General features: G+C 28.7%; 1 non-coding gene across 1 annotated transcript; it reads right to left on the bottom strand.

Moving 5' to 3' along the window:
- Positions 1-12,349: 12,349 nt before the first annotated feature.
- Trnaq-uug lies at positions 12,350-12,423 on the bottom strand. The gene has a single exon. It is a non-coding gene; the product is annotated as a tRNA-Gln (tRNA).
- Between the last annotated feature and the right edge of the window lie 2,640 nt (positions 12,424-15,063).

The following is a 15,063-nucleotide window of genomic DNA, read 5'->3' as shown; positions in this document are numbered from 1 at the left end:
ATCTTCACATCCTAGATTTCATGAAGCGGTTTAAGAGTTACGTATGGTATCCGACACTCTTCCATCCATTATAGAAAGTGTTGAGGTTAGTAACATCTATCCATCCAATGGAATATCACATGGATGGATTTGGATGGAAACCATTGTCATGTACTTTAAGTCTCCATTTTTGTGACTATTTTAATCATCAATCTCGATGCCATTGAGGGGTTTTTTATTAATTTATTAGTGGAAGTCTTACCTACCCAATTGATGGATTTATGGATGGATATGAATGAAATAATAAATATGAATAGTCAGACAAGTCTATCTCCTGGAAACTAAGTTTAAAGGGTTTAAATTTCTATTCAAATTATCTTTTTTTTAGTGCAGACTGTTAAAAGTGTTAAATTTTAGGTTGTAGCTCAGCTCCTGGATGGATGTCTCCTTAAAAATAATGGATGCGCTACGGGTCCTTATTTGAATCTTTTTCCTTTTAACTCCACAATTTGATTGTACAAATTGTGGATACATCGTAATGATAGACTTAGATCGTGGGTATTTGTAAACTAACTATGTAGGTATCGAAGGGTGTAAGTTTCTCACAGAAGAGAGGACGCGATCCCTTTTGGTAAGTTTTTGATCGAATAAATTAATCCGGATTGATTGATTGAGGGAACTGTAGGTCTTATCCCTCCCGACAGGAGAAGAGGAAGAGGAAGGACAGGATAGGTGAAAGCCAGCGGTCTCCTAGAACAATTCCTTATCTGTTTAGAATAAACTTTGCAACGTGCTGGAATCGAACCCAGGACCCTAGCCTCTTCCAAGGCAGACACCCTACCCCTCCAAGCTAAGTAGGCTGGTATTGTTTATAAGTAGGTATGTACCATATTCACTAGTCTTTTAGTTTGCTGCCTACAGAGAAAAACCGCATCCAGTTTCCATTACATCATTATAGCACAAGTTTATCAGTCAATGCCAGTCGTAGGTACCCTCTGGGGCTCTGGGTAACATGACACATCCACCATTCTATACTTAGATCAGTACCTATACCAAGCCTTGTCCAAACCCGCCGCCCCATTTTTGCGGCCCGCGAAGGCCCGCCTAAAAAAATGAACGAAAAATAAAGAAATAACAGTATAAATATATAATGTCGATATTCACGCACTTTGTGTCACTGCCAGAGTGTCCACAGAAATCGCACTAAATGTCATCATGTGGTAAGTTTTCATAATTAAAAATAAAATTATATATTATAATTAACATTACACACCACGCCAATCCAGGCCGACCCCCACCCCCCCCCCCGTGAGTTGAGTTTTTGCGGCCCGCCAACTCTCTACCTTGGTCTCTTGCGGCCCTCGGGTGCCCTAAGGTTGGACAACCCTGACCTATACGGTGTGATTCAGGATTGTAACTACCTACGTCAAATGTATAGATAGAACACTTATCACGTGACGTGTTAGTAGTGTAGCTGTTCTAAACGAAATTACCTATAGTATTATGGGAAATCTTTAAGCTACAACTTTCTGACTCCCCATGAGTTCACGTGACGTGAAGTGACGATAGTGTGTTTCTATCTTACTAGTTCCTGATGGGTCATTGAAGTTACGAAGGATCAATTTTGAGCGTGGATTGTATCCGTATGGATGGAGGAATGGCGTCCAAAAAGCTCCGGTTTCAAAAAAATCACATCGTTTCCAAACAACTTGAATCACGCTGTATCGCTGATTACCATCGATGTTGAGTTACTCGCGGGCAAGCGGTGTCCATCCTAATGTCACGGTTCCTGTGTAGAAGTGCCACAGTATCCTAGTCAACTGTAAGGAGCTGAGGACTGTGGTTATCACTCGTATCTCAAACATATCTTTGTTAAGCGATGTTTTGTTACTGTGGTATGAATTCACTTTGGCGTTTCGCATAAATTCTGACTAATCACCTCAATCGTTCTCCGGAATAGTCGGTCACTCGTCCATTTACCACTCACGCACAACGTTGCTTTACTGAAAGAATTCCTCGAAACTATTGCATTGTATTGGAACTTCTTTGGGGACCGCTGACTGCATATACTATACCCTTTCTTCATCCTACATGTCTACTATTATAATGGTAAGTAGGTACTCGTACCTATCTACCTATACCTATATACACCAGCTATACTATACAGTAGTAAACTCTGATGAGATCAAACTCCTGGGACCGGATTTACCGGCCTGATTCCTGCTGCGACCTTGCCGGAGAGGAACTTCTTGCAAACTATGAACTCTATAGTCCGGTAACTTGATGTCAAAAACCCCCGTGATCGGTACAAATTGTAATTCGTATGTAAATGATCAGTACAAAAGTACAAATTGTAGGTAATAGATCCGTCTTTAAACGGTATATTTTACGTCAATGACGTTTAATTATAGCGTGAAATATAATGAGTAGCAACACTAAGAGAAAAAAAAAATGGTGACAGGGTGCAACAAGTTTAGGGTGGAAGAACTCTATTATTGGGTTACTTCCTCTGATTTAGGCTGTTGTAATGCTATATTATAGTGTCGAGCTTCCCGATATAGAGTTTAATATTAGAGTGCCGGAACCCAGTCGTCCGATTGGGCTGCCGGCAACCTATTTTTTTCTCAGTGATATGAGTAGCAACAATTTAAGGTGCCAATTTCTGTGAGCCTTCCAGAATATTTATCTTAAGGTACTCAAATACACACTGAAAGATCTCTAGGTCTTTATCTTTGACCTAAATATATTACCTACATACTATACTTGGGTAGTTACACGATTAAAGCACTAATATATTGGACTATTCCCATTTTTATCTGGCAATCCGGATTTTGCTGCAGATTTGTTTATTTTTCAAACCTAGGGAAGATAGACATATCGGAGGTGAATAATTCCATGTAACATAGTGTACTTTTTCCAGAGGGGGGCTTTAGAGGTCAAAGTATTATTGTTTTTAATTACATAACTTTCACACTCAATCCCACGTACATCACGATCTGGTTGATACTTTCGCTTCTTGAAGAATCGCCGAAACTTGTGGAATCAGATTTCACAAGTATCCAATGGTTCAATTCCAGGTGGAGTTGAGAAAATTAGCACGATTTTTCGGTTTCTGTAGCTAGTAGATCAATCAGGATGTCTTCAGCATTTCAGCTTGAATTCAATAACTTTACTGTAACTGCTAAGATCTTATCGTCCCGAAAGTGAAGAGAGAAGGAAGACAGGATAGGAGAAAGACAGCCGTTCCGTGTACGAACCTTATCTGTTTAGGGTAAAATCCGCCCCGGGCGAGAATCGAACCCGGGGCTTAGCGCTTACAAGGCAGACGTGTCAGCGTCCAAGCTAACTAGGCGGACACTATTACCCAATTAATAAAGTGTAATAGGCACTAGTGCAAAATTCTATCACAATGGGCTGTTAACCGGTACGAAAGTACTGAAAGGGGCACTCTAGAGATACTCATTTGTGAGGTACCTACTTGATCTAACTTTGGCCTTATTCTTCTCCATTTGGCAAACGTAAAGTTTTGCCTCCTGAATTTTATATTATTAAGTAGACGAGAGTTGTTTACTTTGAAATATTCATTAGTATATTTTTAGTATTGGATCTAATCAATAGGATATTAGCTATCAGTATCGATTTTGTGCTTCATTGATAACGTTGCCAGATCAACGATATTTGACATAAAACATTTTTATAAAAAGTTTTTATTGCATATCCAAAAATAATTGGATCTGATTTTTTCATCATAGTACATTTTAAATGTAATGACAATAGAAGATTATTTTCATAGGCATGTTTTATTTGATTTTCGTAAAAATCACATAATAATTCCTTGCTTAAAAATGAACTATCAAGAATTTCGTCTTTTAATAATGGTATTTTTTTATTTAAAATAAGAATTTTTTTATTATGACATAGTAATTCCATTCGAATATTGCAAGATTTATTTAATGTAATACTTTTTTCATTATCATAAAAATCACCTTTAGTCATATATGAAACATGCGTTTTAGAAGTAGAACTCCATTTTTTTATATAATATGGATTTTTACGTGCATGATTTTTAATGAATACCGGTATTCGACGATCTGAATTACCTTCTCTTAGTATTGGATTAACTACACTTCCAAGCAATTGAGAATATTTTATTTTTATTAACTTTTCTTTTTCAGTTTTAGGATTTTCTGGAAAATTAGGAATTTTATAACCATGTAGTTGTAATTCAGAAATTACATTAATTAATTGAGGTAATGATGCACTAATATTTGGTAATTTAATAATATTGATATATGGTTTTTTTATTAATTTACTTAATTCATCCAGATCATCTAATATTTTTTGATCTTTTCTTAAATAAGAGGAAAATTTAGACAATGTTCTTGCGGCTATTGAAATATTACTGCTAATTATTTTAATATTCGCTAATGTAGTAAATTTTTTAATAATAGGAAAAAAAGAATAAGTTGCCAACATGGGCGCTTCATCAGTTAATGTATAAAAAATAGTTGATTTATTAATAGTCATTATTCTATAAATCCTTTTGATATTGAATTATTTTAAACTTAAATTGCTTTTATAAAATCAAAATTAAATTTTTGGAGAGAGAGGGATTTGAACCCTCGATAAGTTTTTAAACTTATACACGCTTTCCAGGCGTGCGACTTAAACCGCTCATCCATCTCTCCTAAATAAGTTTAATTATATGATAATATAATTAAATATATAATTAATATTATTAATTATATATTTAATTAATTTAAATTTTATGAATTATTATTTTTTTCTTTTTCAATTGATGAATTATTATCTGATTCCAGTGTATTAACTGGGATTATTGCTGTTGCTATTGTTGGGTCTTCTTCTGTGCTATGAATAACAGAAACACCTCTAGGTAATTTTATATCTGAAAGGTGAATAGATGTATTGACTTCCATTTTTTCTAAATTGATTTCTATAAATTTAGGTAAATTTTTAGGTAAACAAGAAATATATAGATCGGATATTACATTACTTATTATACAAGAATTTAATTTTACAGCAGGTGATATTTCTGAATTTATGAAATGTAAAGGTACTTTTACGTGAATTTTTTTTTCTGTATCAACACGTTGAAAATCCGCATGTAAAACTAGTTTTTTATATGCGTGTAATTGAAAATTACGCAATAAAACTAATTCAACTTTTCCATAAATCTCAAGATTTAATATAGAAGAATGAAAAGTTTCTTTTTTTAATGCGTGATATATCATATTATGATTCATTGATATTTTAACAGGATCTTTATTTCCTCCATATATAATACCAGGTACTTTTCCTATTTTACGTAAATTTCGACTAAAACTTGTTCCTTTTTTTTTGCGTTCAAATGCAATAATCTTCATTTTTATTTTTCCTTTAATTCTTTATAAGAAACAAATTTAAAAATATAAAGTTTTATTGATTAAACATTTATTAGAATAGGGGGACGTTTTTGAATTTTGAATATTTAAGATTAATAACAATTTTATAACAATTTTTTATGTAATTATGTAAATAATTATGTAAATTAAATATGATATTAAAATAAATTTTACAGAAAATTCAGGGGAAGAAGGATTCGAACCTTCGAGTGCTGGAATCAAAATCCAGTGCCTTAACCAACTTGGCTATTCAGTACTGAATCATTTTTTATTATTAATATTTTTATAAATAGGAATTTATAAATTAAAATAATAATAAAATAAAAAAATTAGTGATAAAATTACTAATAAAATATTAGTAATATTAATTAGTAATATTAATGATAAAATATTAATATTAATAATAAAATAAAAAATGTTAGTGATAAAACATAGTGATATTAATGAATATATTAATATTAATATTAATAATAAAAAATGAATATCACAAAAAATAATTAAATTTCAATAATTTTGAAAACTCATTAAAAATTTTTCAATTTTATAAGAATTTTTAAATTTTGTCAAATTATAAAAAACAATCTTCAAATTAAAAATATATTTATAAAATAAAAAATGATTAAAAATAAATTAAAATGAAAAAATTTGATAAAATTTTTTTTTCTAATACTATCATTTCTTGGCAAAAAAAATATGGTAGACATATGTTACCATGGCAAAATACAAAAAATACATATTATATATGGTTATCTGAAATTATGTTACAACAAACCCAAGTTAATACTGTTATTCCATATTATCAACGTTTTTTAAAAAAATTTCCAAATATAATGTCCTTAGCACAAGCTAAATTAGAAAATGTTATGGAATTATGGAGTGGACTTGGTTATTATTCCAGGGCTAGAAATTTACATATTTGTGCTAAACTTGTTTTTTTTAAGTATAATGGAATTTTTCCAAAAAATTTTATTTCATTAATAAATTTACCAGGAATTGGACAATCAACCGCTTCCGCTATTAGAGTATTTGCTTATGGAAAAAGAAATGCTATTTTAGATGGAAATGTTAAGCGTATCCTTATAAGAGTGTTAGGAATTAATTGTTCTTTAAATATTAAATTTATCGAAAAAAAATTATGGCGATATGCTATTGATTTATTACCAAAAAAAAATATAGAAATATATACTCAAGGTTTGATGGATTTTGGTTCAATAATTTGTAAAAAAATAAAACCTAAATGTAAAGTTTGTCCTTTGCAACTATGTTGTATAAGCTATAAAACTAACAAAATCAATAATTTTTTGATTAAAAATAAAAAAAATATCAAAAATTGTTCTATAATAATGTTTATAGTGATTGATGATGATTATGTACTTTTTCAAAAAAGATCAAATAAAGGTATTTGGGGTGGATTATTATCTTTTCCAGAATGGATATTAAAAGATAAAATTATTAATTTTGTAGATAATAATTTAAAAAATTTAATTGAACTTGAAATTAAAAAATTTATATCATCATTTGGATTTATAAAAAATTATTTAATATTACCTATAATTTCTCATAAATTAACACATTTACAATTTAAAATCGTACCTTGTCATATTTTTTTAAAAAAATGCTTTTTAAAAGAAAACAAAAATAATTTTATATGGTATCCAATAAAAAAAATAAAAAATTCTCCTATTCCTGCTCCAGTAAGAAAAATATTATTTCAAATAATACAAAGATAATTTTTATACATAGATTTAATTTCTTATTATTTTTTTATATTCATTTGTTCGTGTATCAATCTCAATTAAATCATTTTTATGTACAAATAATGGGGCTAAAATAACATAACAATATTTTTTGATTGCATTTTCAATTTTAATTTTTTTTAAAACATTTTTAGAAGTATTTCCCTTAACGGCTGACTCTGAATATATAACTTTTCGTATTATTGTGTCAGGCAATTCAATTGTGATAATTTTTTTTTGATACAAGATAGCTTCACATTCCATGTCATTTTTAAGATATTTTAAAATATTTTTAATATTTTCAATTTTTAATTCATATTGTTCGTAATTTTTATCTATAAATATATAAAATGGATTTGAAAAATATAAATAAGTCATTGGTTTTTTTTTTAAAATAATTACATTAATTTTTTCATCACCACGAAAAATATTTTCCGTCAATTTATTTGTTAAAATATTCTTCATTTTCCATTTATAAGTAAAACCATTTCGACTTGATCCATGAAAATCTGAGCGTAAAACTATCATTAATTTATTTTGAAATAAAATAACATTTCCAACTCGAACTTCTTTTACTAGTTTCATATTTTAAAAATATATTATTTAGTTTTTAAAAAACATATTATAAATTTTTAATAAATACAATTTTTTTAAAAAATTTTATATATCTTATATAAATTAATATTTTTTCCTATACTTTTTCAGATAAATTATATAATCTTTTATCAAATTCTATTTAAGAAATAAATAGTAGCATATATACTATTATTTTTTTGCAGATATATTTTATAGATATTTATATTTTTTTTAGAAAATTATTTTATAGATTTTATTGTTATTTCTAACATCATTATAGTTATAAGATATTCTTGTTATAAGATATTTTTTATTTTTTTTAAATTAAAATTTTCATTTTTTATTAAAATTTTTATTAAATATATAATACCCCCCCCCCCGTGAGTTGAGTTTTTGCGGCCCGCCAACTCTCTACCTTGGTCTCTTGCGGCCCTCGGGTGCCCTAAGGTTGGACAACCCTGACCTATACGGTGTGATTCAGGATTGTAACTACCTACGTCAAATGTATAGATAGAACACTTATCACGTGACGTGTTAGTAGTGTAGCTGTTCTAAACGAAATTACCTATAGTATTATGGGAAATCTTTAAGCTACAACTTTCTGACTCCCCATGAGTTCACGTGACGTGAAGTGACGATAGTGTGTTTCTATCTTACTAGTTCCTGATGGGTCATTGAAGTTACGAAGGATCAATTTTGAGCGTGGATTGTATCCGTATGGATGGAGGAATGGCGTCCAAAAAGCTCCGGTTTCAAAAAAATCACATCGTTTCCAAACAACTTGAATCACGCTGTATCGCTGATTACCATCGATGTTGAGTTACTCGCGGGCAAGCGGTGTCCATCCTAATGTCACGGTTCCTGTGTAGAAGTGCCACAGTATCCTAGTCAACTGTAAGGAGCTGAGGACTGTGGTTATCACTCGTATCTCAAACATATCTTTGTTAAGCGATGTTTTGTTACTGTGGTATGAATTCACTTTGGCGTTTCGCATAAATTCTGACTAATCACCTCAATCGTTCTCCGGAATAGTCGGTCACTCGTCCATTTACCACTCACGCACAACGTTGCTTTACTGAAAGAATTCCTCGAAACTATTGCATTGTATTGGAACTTCTTTGGGGACCGCTGACTGCATATACTATACCCTTTCTTCATCCTACATGTCTACTATTATAATGGTAAGTAGGTACTCGTACCTATCTACCTATACCTATATACACCAGCTATACTATACAGTAGTAAACTCTGATGAGATCAAACTCCTGGGACCGGATTTACCGGCCTGATTCCTGCTGCGACCTTGCCGGAGAGGAACTTCTTGCAAACTATGAACTCTATAGTCCGGTAACTTGATGTCAAAAACCCCCGTGATCGGTACAAATTGTAATTCGTATGTAAATGATCAGTACAAAAGTACAAATTGTAGGTAATAGATCCGTCTTTAAACGGTATATTTTACGTCAATGACGTTTAATTATAGCGTGAAATATAATGAGTAGCAACACTAAGAGAAAAAAAAAATGGTGACAGGGTGCAACAAGTTTAGGGTGGAAGAACTCTATTATTGGGTTACTTCCTCTGATTTAGGCTGTTGTAATGCTATATTATAGTGTCGAGCTTCCCGATATAGAGTTTAATATTAGAGTGCCGGAACCCAGTCGTCCGATTGGGCTGCCGGCAACCTATTTTTTTCTCAGTGATATGAGTAGCAACAATTTAAGGTGCCAATTTCTGTGAGCCTTCCAGAATATTTATCTTAAGGTACTCAAATACACACTGAAAGATCTCTAGGTCTTTATCTTTGACCTAAATATATTACCTACATACTATACTTGGGTAGTTACACGATTAAAGCACTAATATATTGGACTATTCCCATTTTTATCTGGCAATCCGGATTTTGCTGCAGATTTGTTTATTTTTCAAACCTAGGGAAGATAGACATATCGGAGGTGAATAATTCCATGTAACATAGTGTACTTTTTCCAGAGGGGGGCTTTAGAGGTCAAAGTATTATTGTTTTTAATTACATAACTTTCACACTCAATCCCACGTACATCACGATCTGGTTGATACTTTCGCTTCTTGAAGAATCGCCGAAACTTGTGGAATCAGATTTCACAAGTATCCAATGGTTCAATTCCAGGTGGAGTTGAGAAAATTAGCACGATTTTTCGGTTTCTGTAGCTAGTAGATCAATCAGGATGTCTTCAGCATTTCAGCTTGAATTCAATAACTTTACTGTAACTGCTAAGATCTTATCGTCCCGAAAGTGAAGAGAGAAGGAAGACAGGATAGGAGAAAGACAGCCGTTCCGTGTACGAACCTTATCTGTTTAGGGTAAAATCCGCCCCGGGCGAGAATCGAACCCGGGGCTTAGCGCTTACAAGGCAGACGTGTCAGCGTCCAAGCTAACTAGGCGGACACTATTACCCAATTAATAAAGTGTAATAGGCACTAGTGCAAAATTCTATCACAATGGGCTGTTAACCGGTACGAAAGTACTGAAAGGGGCACTCTAGAGATACTCATTTGTGAGGTACCTACTTGATCTAACTTTGGCCTTATTCTTCTCCATTTGGCAAACGTAAAGTTTTGCCTCCTGAATTTTATATTATTAAGTAGACGAGAGTTGTTTACTTTGAAATATTCATTAGTATATTTTTAGTATTGGATCTAATCAATAGGATATTAGCTATCAGTATCGATTTTGTGCTTCATTGATAACGTTGCCAGATCAACGATATTTGACATAAAACATTTTTATAAAAAGTTTTTATTGCATATCCAAAAATAATTGGATCTGATTTTTTCATCATAGTACATTTTAAATGTAATGACAATAGAAGATTATTTTCATAGGCATGTTTTATTTGATTTTCGTAAAAATCACATAATAATTCCTTGCTTAAAAATGAACTATCAAGAATTTCGTCTTTTAATAATGGTATTTTTTTATTTAAAATAAGAATTTTTTTATTATGACATAGTAATTCCATTCGAATATTGCAAGATTTATTTAATGTAATACTTTTTTCATTATCATAAAAATCACCTTTAGTCATATATGAAACATGCGTTTTAGAAGTAGAACTCCATTTTTTTATATAATATGGATTTTTACGTGCATGATTTTTAATGAATACCGGTATTCGACGATCTGAATTACCTTCTCTTAGTATTGGATTAACTACACTTCCAAGCAATTGAGAATATTTTATTTTTATTAACTTTTCTTTTTCAGTTTTAGGATTTTCTGGAAAATTAGGAATTTTATAACCATGTAGTTGTAATTCAGAAATTACATTAATTAATTGAGGTAATGATGCACTAATATTTGGTAATTTAATAATATTGATATATGGTTTTTTTATTAATTTACTTAATTCATCCAGATCATCTAATATTTTTTGATCTTTTCTTAAATAAGAGGAAAATTTAGACAATGTTCTTGCGGCTATTGAAATATTACTGCTAATTATTTTAATATTCGCTAATGTAGTAAATTTTTTAATAATAGGAAAAAAAGAATAAGTTGCCAACATGGGCGCTTCATCAGTTAATGTATAAAAAATAGTTGATTTATTAATAGTCATTATTCTATAAATCCTTTTGATATTGAATTATTTTAAACTTAAATTGCTTTTATAAAATCAAAATTAAATTTTTGGAGAGAGAGGGATTTGAACCCTCGATAAGTTTTTAAACTTATACACGCTTTCCAGGCGTGCGACTTAAACCGCTCATCCATCTCTCCTAAATAAGTTTAATTATATGATAATATAATTAAATATATAATTAATATTATTAATTATATATTTAATTAATTTAAATTTTATGAATTATTATTTTTTTCTTTTTCAATTGATGAATTATTATCTGATTCCAGTGTATTAACTGGGATTATTGCTGTTGCTATTGTTGGGTCTTCTTCTGTGCTATGAATAACAGAAACACCTCTAGGTAATTTTATATCTGAAAGGTGAATAGATGTATTGACTTCCATTTTTTCTAAATTGATTTCTATAAATTTAGGTAAATTTTTAGGTAAACAAGAAATATATAGATCGGATATTACATTACTTATTATACAAGAATTTAATTTTACAGCAGGTGATATTTCTGAATTTATGAAATGTAAAGGTACTTTTACGTGAATTTTTTTTTCTGTATCAACACGTTGAAAATCCGCATGTAAAACTAGTTTTTTATATGCGTGTAATTGAAAATTACGCAATAAAACTAATTCAACTTTTCCATAAATCTCAAGATTTAATATAGAAGAATGAAAAGTTTCTTTTTTTAATGCGTGATATATCATATTATGATTCATTGATATTTTAACAGGATCTTTATTTCCTCCATATATAATACCAGGTACTTTTCCTATTTTACGTAAATTTCGACTAAAACTTGTTCCTTTTTTTTTGCGTTCAAATGCAATAATCTTCATTTTTATTTTTCCTTTAATTCTTTATAAGAAACAAATTTAAAAATATAAAGTTTTATTGATTAAACATTTATTAGAATAGGGGGACGTTTTTGAATTTTGAATATTTAAGATTAATAACAATTTTATAACAATTTTTTATGTAATTATGTAAATAATTATGTAAATTAAATATGATATTAAAATAAATTTTACAGAAAATTCAGGGGAAGAAGGATTCGAACCTTCGAGTGCTGGAATCAAAATCCAGTGCCTTAACCAACTTGGCTATTCCCCTAATAATCATTTTTTATTATTAATATTTTTATAAATAGGAATTTATAAATTAAAATAATAATAAAATAAAAAAATTAGTGATAAAATTACTAATAAAATATTAGTAATATTAATTAGTAATATTAATGATAAAATATTAATATTAATAATAAAATAAAAAATGTTAGTGATAAAACATAGTGATATTAATGAATATATTAATATTAATATTAATAATAAAAAATGAATATCACAAAAAATAATTAAATTTCAATAATTTTGAAAACTCATTAAAAATTTTTCAATTTTATAAGAATTTTTAAATTTTGTCAAATTATAAAAAACAATCTTCAAATTAAAAATATATTTATAAAATAAAAAATGATTAAAAATAAATTAAAATGAAAAAATTTGATAAAATTTTTTTTTCTAATACTATCATTTCTTGGCAAAAAAAATATGGTAGACATATGTTACCATGGCAAAATACAAAAAATACATATTATATATGGTTATCTGAAATTATGTTACAACAAACCCAAGTTAATACTGTTATTCCATATTATCAACGTTTTTTAAAAAAATTTCCAAATATAATGTCCTTAGCACAAGCTAAATTAGAAAATGTTATGGAATTATGGAGTGGACTTGGTTATTATTCCAGGGCTAGAAATTTACATATTTGTGCTAAACTTGTTTTTTTTAAGTATAATGGAATTTTTCCAAAAAATTTTATTTCATTAATAAATTTACCAGGAATTGGACAATCAACCGCTTCCGCTATTAGAGTATTTGCTTATGGAAAAAGAAATGCTATTTTAGATGGAAATGTTAAGCGTATCCTTATAAGAGTGTTAGGAATTAATTGTTCTTTAAATATTAAATTTATCGAAAAAAAATTATGGCGATATGCTATTGATTTATTACCAAAAAAAAATATAGAAATATATACTCAAGGTTTGATGGATTTTGGTTCAATAATTTGTAAAAAAATAAAACCTAAATGTAAAGTTTGTCCTTTGCAACTATGTTGTATAAGCTATAAAACTAACAAAATCAATAATTTTTTGATTAAAAATAAAAAAAATATCAAAAATTGTTCTATAATAATGTTTATAGTGATTGATGATGATTATGTACTTTTTCAAAAAAGATCAAATAAAGGTATTTGGGGTGGATTATTATCTTTTCCAGAATGGATATTAAAAGATAAAATTATTAATTTTGTAGATAATAATTTAAAAAATTTAATTGAACTTGAAATTAAAAAATTTATATCATCATTTGGATTTATAAAAAATTATTTAATATTACCTATAATTTCTCATAAATTAACACATTTACAATTTAAAATCGTACCTTGTCATATTTTTTTAAAAAAATGCTTTTTAAAAGAAAACAAAAATAATTTTATATGGTATCCAATAAAAAAAATAAAAAATTCTCCTATTCCTGCTCCAGTAAGAAAAATATTATTTCAAATAATACAAAGATAATTTTTATACATAGATTTAATTTCTTATTATTTTTTTATATTCATTTGTTCGTGTATCAATCTCAATTAAATCATTTTTATGTACAAATAATGGGGCTAAAATAACATAACAATATTTTTTGATTGCATTTTCAATTTTAATTTTTTTTAAAACATTTTTAGAAGTATTTCCCTTAACGGCTGACTCTGAATATATAACTTTTCGTATTATTGTGTCAGGCAATTCAATTGTGATAATTTTTTTTTGATACAAGATAGCTTCACATTCCATGTCATTTTTAAGATATTTTAAAATATTTTTAATATTTTCAATTTTTAATTCATATTGTTCGTAATTTTTATCTATAAATATATAAAATGGATTTGAAAAATATAAATAAGTCATTGGTTTTTTTTTTAAAATAATTACATTAATTTTTTCATCACCACGAAAAATATTTTCCGTCAATTTATTTGTTAAAATATTCTTCATTTTCCATTTATAAGTAAAACCATTTCGACTTGATCCATGAAAATCTGAGCGTAAAACTATCATTAATTTATTTTGAAATAAAATAACATTTCCAACTCGAACTTCTTTTACTAGTTTCATATTTTAAAAATATATTATTTAGTTTTTAAAAAACATATTATAAATTTTTAATAAATACAATTTTTTTAAAAAATTTTATATATCTTATATAAATTAATATTTTTTCCTATACTTTTTCAGATAAATTATATACCAGTACTGTGACCTAAATATATTACCTACATACTATACTTGGGTAGTTACACGATTAAAGCACTAATATATTGGACTATTCCCATTTTTATCTGGCAATCCGGATTTTGCTGCAGATTTGTTTATTTTTCAAACCTAGGGAAGATAGACATATCGGAGGTGAATAATTCCATGTAACATAGTGTACTTTTTCCAGAGGGGGGCTTTAGAGGTCAAAGTATTATTGTTTTTAATTACATAACTTTCACACTCAATCCCACGTACATCACGATCTGGTTGATACTTTCGCTTCTTGAAGAATCGCCGAAACTTGTGGAATCAGATTTCACAAGTATCCAATGGTTCAATTCCAGGTGGAGTTGAGAAAATTAGCACGATTTTTCGGTTTCTGTAGCTAGTAGATCAATCAGGATGTCTTCAGCATTTCAGCTTGAATTCAATAA

The sequence above is a fragment of the Diaphorina citri genome, unplaced genomic scaffold (genome assembly GCF_000475195.1).
Source record: "Diaphorina citri unplaced genomic scaffold, Diaci psyllid genome assembly version 1.1 scaffold1715, whole genome shotgun sequence".
In the NCBI taxonomy this organism is placed as follows: domain Eukaryota; kingdom Metazoa; phylum Arthropoda; class Insecta; order Hemiptera; family Psyllidae; genus Diaphorina; species Diaphorina citri.
This window is presented reverse-complemented; position numbering and strand designations above follow the sequence as displayed.